At 37.1% G+C, this 7,426-nt stretch overlaps 1 pseudogene; it reads left to right on the top strand.

Moving 5' to 3' along the window:
* Positions 1-6,165: 6,165 nt before the first annotated feature.
* On the top strand, positions 6,166-6,786 carry LOC116591552 (annotated as a pseudogene).
* The last annotated feature ends 640 nt before the right edge of the window (positions 6,787-7,426 follow it).

Here is a 7,426-nt window from a genome sequence, read left to right as displayed (position 1 = left end):
CTTCCTTTTTGAACCTCTTTTTATCCCCTTTCTCCCCCCTCACGATTTGGGATCTCTTCTAATTTGGTGAAAGCATATTTTCCTGGGGTTGTTGCCAACCTTTTAGTATTTTACTTGCTCCTTCATATACTCTTATCTGGACAAAATGACAAGACGGAAAAATTCAACACAAAAAAAAGAACAAGAGGCAGTACCGAAGGCTAGGGACCTAATCAATACAGACATTGGTAATATGTCAGATCTAGAGTTCAGAATGACAATTCTCAACATTCTAGCCGGGCTCAAAAAAGGCATGGAAGATATTAGAGAAACCCTCTCGGGAGATATAAAAGCCCTTTCTGGAGAAATAAAAGAACTAAAATCTAACCAAGTTGAAATCAAAAAAGCTATTAATGAGGTGCAATCAAAAATGGAGGCTCTCACTGCTAGGATAAATGAGGCAGAAGAAAGAATTAGTGATATAGAAGACCAAATGACAGAGAATAAAGAAGTTGAGCAAAAGAGGGACAAACAGCTACTGGACCACGAGGGGAGAATTCGAGAGATAAGTGAAACCATAAGACGAAACAACATTAGAATAATTGGGATTCCAGAAGAAGAAGAAAGAGAGAGGGGAGCAGAAGGTATACTGGAGAGAATTATTGGGGAGAATTTCCCCAATATGGCAAAGGGAATGAGCATCAAAATTCAGGAGGTTCAGAGAATGCCCCTCAAAATCAACAAGAATAGGCCCACACCCCGTCACCTAATAGTAAAATTTACAAGTCTCAGTGACAAAGAGAAAATCCTGAAAGCAGCCCAGGAAAAGAAGTCTGTAACATACAATGGTAAAAATATTAGATTGGCAGCTGACTTATCCACAGAGACCTGGCAGGCCAGAAAGAGCTGGCATGATATTTTCAGAGCACTAAACGAGAAAAACATGCAGCCAAGAATACTATATCCAGCTAGGCTATCATTGAAAATAGAAGGAGAGATTAAAAGCTTCCAGGACAAACAAAAACTGAAAGAATTTGCAAACACCAAACCAGCTCTACAGAAAATCTTGAAAGGGGTCCTCTAAGCAAAGAGAGAGCCTACAAGTGGTAGATCAGAAAGGAACAGAGACCATATACAGTAACAGTCACCTTACAGGCAATACAATGGCACTAAATTCATATCTCTCAATAGTTACCCTGAATGTGAATGGGCTAAATGCCCCTGTCAAAAGACACGGGGTATCAGAATGGATAAAAAAACAAAACCCATCTATATGTTGCCTCCAAGAAACTCATTTTAAGCCCGAAGACACCTCCAGATTTAAAGTGAGGGGGTGGAAAAGAATTTACCATGCTAATGGACATCAGAAGAAAGCAGGAGTGGCAATCCTTACATCAGATCAATTAGATTTTAAGCCAAAGACTATAATAAGAGATGAGGAAGGACACTATATCATACTCAAAGGGTCTGTCCAACAAGAAGATCTAACAATTTTAAATATCTATGCCCCCAACGTGGGAGCAGCCAACTATATAAACCAATTAATAACAAAATCAAAGAAACACATCAACAATAATACAATAATAGTAGGGGACTTTAACACTCCCCTTACTGAAATGGACAGATCATCCAAGCAAAAGATCAACAAGGAAATAAAGGCCTTAAAAGACACACTGGACCAGATGGACATCACAGATATATTCAGAACATTTCATCCCAAAGCAACAGAATACACATTCTTCTCTAGTGCACATGGAACATTCTCCAGAATAGATCACATCTTCGGTCCTAAATCAGGACTCAACCGGTATCAAAAGATTGGGATCATTCCCTGCATATTTTCAGACCACAATGCTCTAAAGCTAGAACTCAACCACAAAAGGAAGTTTGAAAAGAACCCAAATACATGGAGACTAAACAGCATCCTTCTAAAGAATGAAGGGGTCAACCGGGAAATTAAAGAAGAATCGAAAAAAATCATGGAAACAAATGATAATGAAAATACAACGGTTCAAAATCTATGGGACACAACAAAGGCAGTCCTGAGAGGAAAATATATAGCGATACAAGCCTTTCTCAAGAAACAAGAAAGGTCTCAGGTACACAACCTAACCCTACACTTAAAGGAGCTGGAGAAAGAACAAGAAAGAAACCCTAAGCCCAGCAGGAGAAGAGAAATCATAAAGATCAGAGCAGAAATCAATGAAATAGAAACCAAAAAAACAATAGAACAAATCAACGAAACTAGGAGCTGGTTCTTTGAAAGAATTAATAAAATTGATAAACCCCTGGCCTGACTTATCAAAAAGAAAAGAGAAAGAACCCAAATAAATAAAATCATGAATGAAAGAGGAGAGATCACAACTAACACCAAAGAAATACAAACTATTATAAGAACATACTATGAGCAACTCTATGCCAACAAATTTGACAATCTGGAAGAAATGGATGCATTCCTAGAAACATATAAGCTACCACAACTGAACCAGGAAGAAATAGAAAGCCTGAACAGACCCATAACCAGTAAGGAGATTGAAACAGTCATTAAAAATCTCCAAACAAACAAAAGCCCAGGGCCAGATGGCTTCCCAGGGGAATTCTACCAAACATTTAAAGAAGAACTAATTCCTATTCTCCTGAAACTGTTCCAAAAAATAGAAATGGAAGGAAAACTTCCAAACTCATTTTATGAGGCCAGCATCACCTTGATCCCAAAACCAGACAAGGATCCCATCAAAAAAGAGAGCTATAGACCAATATCCTTGATGAACACAGATGCGAAAATACTCAACAAAATACTAGCCAATAGGATTCAACAGTACATTAAAAGGATTATTCACCACGACCAAGTGGGATTTATTCCAGGGCTGCAAGGTTGGTTCAACATCCGCAAATCAGTCAATGTGATACAACACATCAATAAAAGAAAGAACAAGAACCATATGATACTCTCAATAGATGCTGAAAAAGCATTTGACAAAGTACAGCATCCCTTCCTGATCAAAACTCTTCAAAGTGTAGGGATAGAGGGCACATACCTCAATATCATCAAAGCCATCTATGAAAAACCCACCGCAAATATCATTCTCAATGGAGAAAAACTGAAAGCTTTTCCGCTAAGGTCAGGAACACGGCAGGGATGTCCATTATCACCACTGCTATTCAACATAGTACTAGAGGTCCTAGCCTCAGCAATCAGACAACAAAAGGAAATTAAAGGCATCCAAATCGGCAAAGAAGAAGTCAAATTATCACTCTTCGCAGATGATATGATACTATATGTGGAAAACCCAAAAGACTCCACTCCAAAACTGCTAGAACTTATACAGGAATTCAGTAAAGTGTCAGGATATAAAATCAATGCACAGAAATCAGTTGCATTTCTCTACACCAACAGCAAGACAGAAGAAAGAGAAATTAAGGAGTCAATCCCATTTACAATTGCACCCCAAACCATAAGATACCTAGGAATAAACCTAACCAAAGAGGCACAGAATCTGTACTCAGAAAACTATAAAGTACTCATGAAAGAAATTGAGGAAGACACAAAGAAATGGAAAAATGTTCCATGCTCCTGGATTGGAAGAATAAATATTGTGAAAATGTCTATGCTACCTAAAGCAATCTATACATTTAATGCAATTCCTATCAAAGTACCATCCATCTTTTTCAAAGAAATGGAACAAATAATTCTAAAATTTATATGGAACCAGAAAAGACCTCGAATAGCCAAAGGAATATTGAAAAAGAAAGCCAACGTTGGTGGCATCACAATTCCAGACTTCAAGCTCTATTACAAAGCTGTCATCATCAAGACAGCATGGTACTGGCACAAAAACAGACACATAGATCAATGGAACAGAATAGAGAGCCCATAAATAGACCCTCAACTCTACAGTCAACTAATCTTCGACAAAGCAGGAAAGAATGTCCAGTGGAAAAAAGACAGCCTCTTCAATAAATGGTGCTGGGAAAATTGGACAGCCACATGCAGAAAAATGAAATTGGACCATTTCCTTACACCACACACCAAAATAAACTCAAAATGGATGAAGGATCTCAATGTGCGAAAGGAATCCATCAAAATCCTTGAGGAGAACACAGGCAGCAACCTCTTCGACCTCAGCCGCAGCAACATCTTCCTAGGAACAACGCCAAAGGCAAGGGAAGCAAGGGCAAAAATGAACTATTGGGATTTCATCAAGATCAAAAGCTTTTGCACAGCAAAGGAAACAGTTAACAAAATCAAAAGACAACTGACAGAATGGGAGAAGATATTTGCAAACGACATATCAGATAAAGGACTAGAATCTATAAAGAACTTAGCAAACTCAACACCCAAAGAACAAATAATCCAATCAAGAAATGGGCAGAGGACATGAACAGACATTTCTGCAAAGAAGACATCCAGATGGCCAACAGACACATGAAAAAGTGCTCCATATCACTCGGCATCAGGGAAATACAAATCAAAACCACAATGAGATATCACCTCACACCAGTCAGAATGGCTAAAATAAACAAGTCAGGAAATGACAGATGCTGGCGAGGATGCGGAGAAAGGGGAACTCTCCTACACTGTTGGTGGGAATGCAAGCTGGTGCAGCCACTCTGGAAAACAGCATGGAGGTTCCTCAAAATGTTGAAAATAGAACAGCCCTATGACCCAGCAATTGCAGTATTGGGTATTTACCCTAAAGATACAAACGTAGTGATCCAAAAGGGCCCGTGCACCCAAATGTTTATAGCAGCAATGTCCACAATAGCCAAACTATGGAAAGAACCTAGATGTCCATCAACAGATGAATGGATCAAGAAGATGTGGTATATATACACAATGGAATACTATGCAGCCATCAAAAGAAATGAAATCTTGCCATTTGCGACAACATGGATGGAACTAGAGCGTATCATGCTTAGCGAAATAAGTCAAGCAGAGAAAGACAACTATCATATGATCTTCCTGATATGAGGAAGTGGTGATACAACATGGGGGCTTAAGTGGGTAGGAGAAGAATAAATGAAACAAGATGGGATTGGGAGGGAGACAAACCACAAGTGACTCTTAATCTCACAAAACAAACTGAGGGTTGCTGGGGGGGAGGGGGTTTGGGAGATGGGGGTGGGATTATGGACATTGGGGAGGGTATGTGCTTTGGTGAGTGCTGTGAAGTGTGTAAACCTGGTGATTCACAGACCTGTACCCCTGGGGATAAAAAAATATGTTTATAAAAAATAAAAAATTTAAAAAAAAAGATATCTGAGATATTTGTAGACCAAGATAAAGCTGGTCTATCTATAAAAATTTAATGTCAAATAAAATAAAATTAAAGACACGAACATTACTGAAAATTAAGGAAATACTATATTAAAAATCAATCTAACAAGAAAATATAATAATCATAAATATGCTAAATATGTAGCCTAAAATTTTATTAAGCAGTGTCAAAATTAAAGGTGAGTTTTGAAAATCTAAAATCGTAATGAGTTATTTTTAAACAACTTTGCCAAAAACTGATATATCAAGCACATATAAAAGTAGAAAACTTACAGAATTTTTGAATGACAAAATATATTTGGTCTAACTTATCACCTAGAAATTCTTCAACCAATTAATAGAGAATATATATGTATTCTTTTCAACACTGATTGTTTTCCAAAATTGACTAAGTCAATACACTAAGTCACAAAAGATGTTTTAATGATCAAAGATCCAATGTTATATAGACTACATTCTCTGCACCCAATTAAAAGAAATTAGTAATCAACAATAAAAAACAAACAAGCAATCCAGAACAAAACAATAGTTTTTAAATCTCTGTGTTTCTGTAATAAGAACTGCAGGCCCAAGTAATTAATTGGCTTAAGGGGAAATCACATTGGAAGTGATAAAATATTTTGACTGGGACAATAAAATCATCACATATAAAATTTCAGGGTGTTGCTAAAGCAGTACATGTAAACTTTAAGCCTTAAAATATATTTATTATAAAATAAGAGTGACTGAAAATAATGATTTAAGTAATCAAATTAAGACATTGAAGGGAAATGGAGTATTTAAAGAAAGTAGAAGGAAAGAAATAATGTAAGAATAGAGAATAAAGAGGTAAAAAACAAAGATGAAAGAAAATTTATAAAACAAAGAATTTGTTACAGAATACACAAATAAAAAATATTAGCCCCGGCTGTAAGCATCTGAGGTGACAGCCATGGCGAGGAGCCGGCTGGGGACCCTGGGGAGTGTTTTCTCGCTGACTGGGGACCTGATTTGCGCTAGGGTGTTGAATGAGAAGCCCTTGTGGTTTGACATAGGTAATGCCTTTCCCCCACTGAGAGAACCAGTCTTCCAGAGGCCTTGCTTGCAATATGGCAAAGCCCGAGCTGCCATCCAGGCCATCTTGTACCCTGAGGATGGGATTAGAGTGAAATTTTATTCAGCCTATGGATCTGGTCAGAAAGCTTTTGATCTGTTCAATCCAAACTTCAAGTCTACCTGTCAATAGTTTGTAGAGAAGTACATTGAGCTACAGAAACTTGGAGAAACCGATGAAGAGAAGTTATTTGTGGAAACAGGGAAGGCTTTGTTAGCAGCAGGTGTCATTTTGAGAAGAGCAGGAGAAGCAAGGACTCAAAAGGAAGGTAGTCACATTTCCTGGGAATCTGAACCCACAGTGTGAAACCTCAAATGGTACTGGAAAAAAAGCCAGCCTCTGCAAAAAGTTCCCCAGGACCAGCTTTTGGAGACATCTGAAGAACAGTCAAAAGGTCTCTCACCTCTCTAAAGAACTTGTATTCCATGTATACTGACATCCAGACTGCATTACTAGATGAATGTTGAACTGTTTTTAACAGCTGAACTGTGTAAATGTTTCCTAGTCTCTAAGGCATTATGTTTGCCTCCTTTTAGTTCCTATTTCTAGGTTGTCATAAGCTCAGTTTCATGGTTTGAATGAATTTTATGTTAAGATGGTATTAAATAAAGAATTCCCTAACTGCTTAAAAAAAATTAGGAACAATAAAGTGTCCCTGAAACAGAGGAGACATTAATTCTATCATCAGAGAATAATACAAACTTCATAGAACAATATTTTAAAAATTTAATGAAATTGATAAAAAATACATTCTTGTAGAAAAAATAAACTCAACTCAAGAACATAGAGAGAACTTGAAAATAGTTCCACCACTAAGGAAAATAAGCTGTAAATCATCAATCAAAAATCTTTCCAATAACTTATAGAATGAGAGAAAAAATTACAAATCATATATCTAATAATGGCTTAATATCTAGACCCTATAAAATTCTTAAAATTCAAGACCAAAAAGACAAGCAACACAACTTTAAATCAACAAAGGACTTGAATAGATATTTCTCTAAAGATCTATAAATGTCCTCCAAAACCACATGAAAAGGTATTCAGCATCATCTGTCACCAAGGAAATGCAAATC

This window comes from Mustela erminea, chromosome 1, assembly GCF_009829155.1.
Source record: "Mustela erminea isolate mMusErm1 chromosome 1, mMusErm1.Pri, whole genome shotgun sequence".
Classification (NCBI taxonomy): Eukaryota; Metazoa; Chordata; class Mammalia; order Carnivora; family Mustelidae; genus Mustela; species Mustela erminea.
Note: the sequence above shows the minus strand (reverse complement) of the source record. Positions and strands in the feature narration are given on the sequence as shown.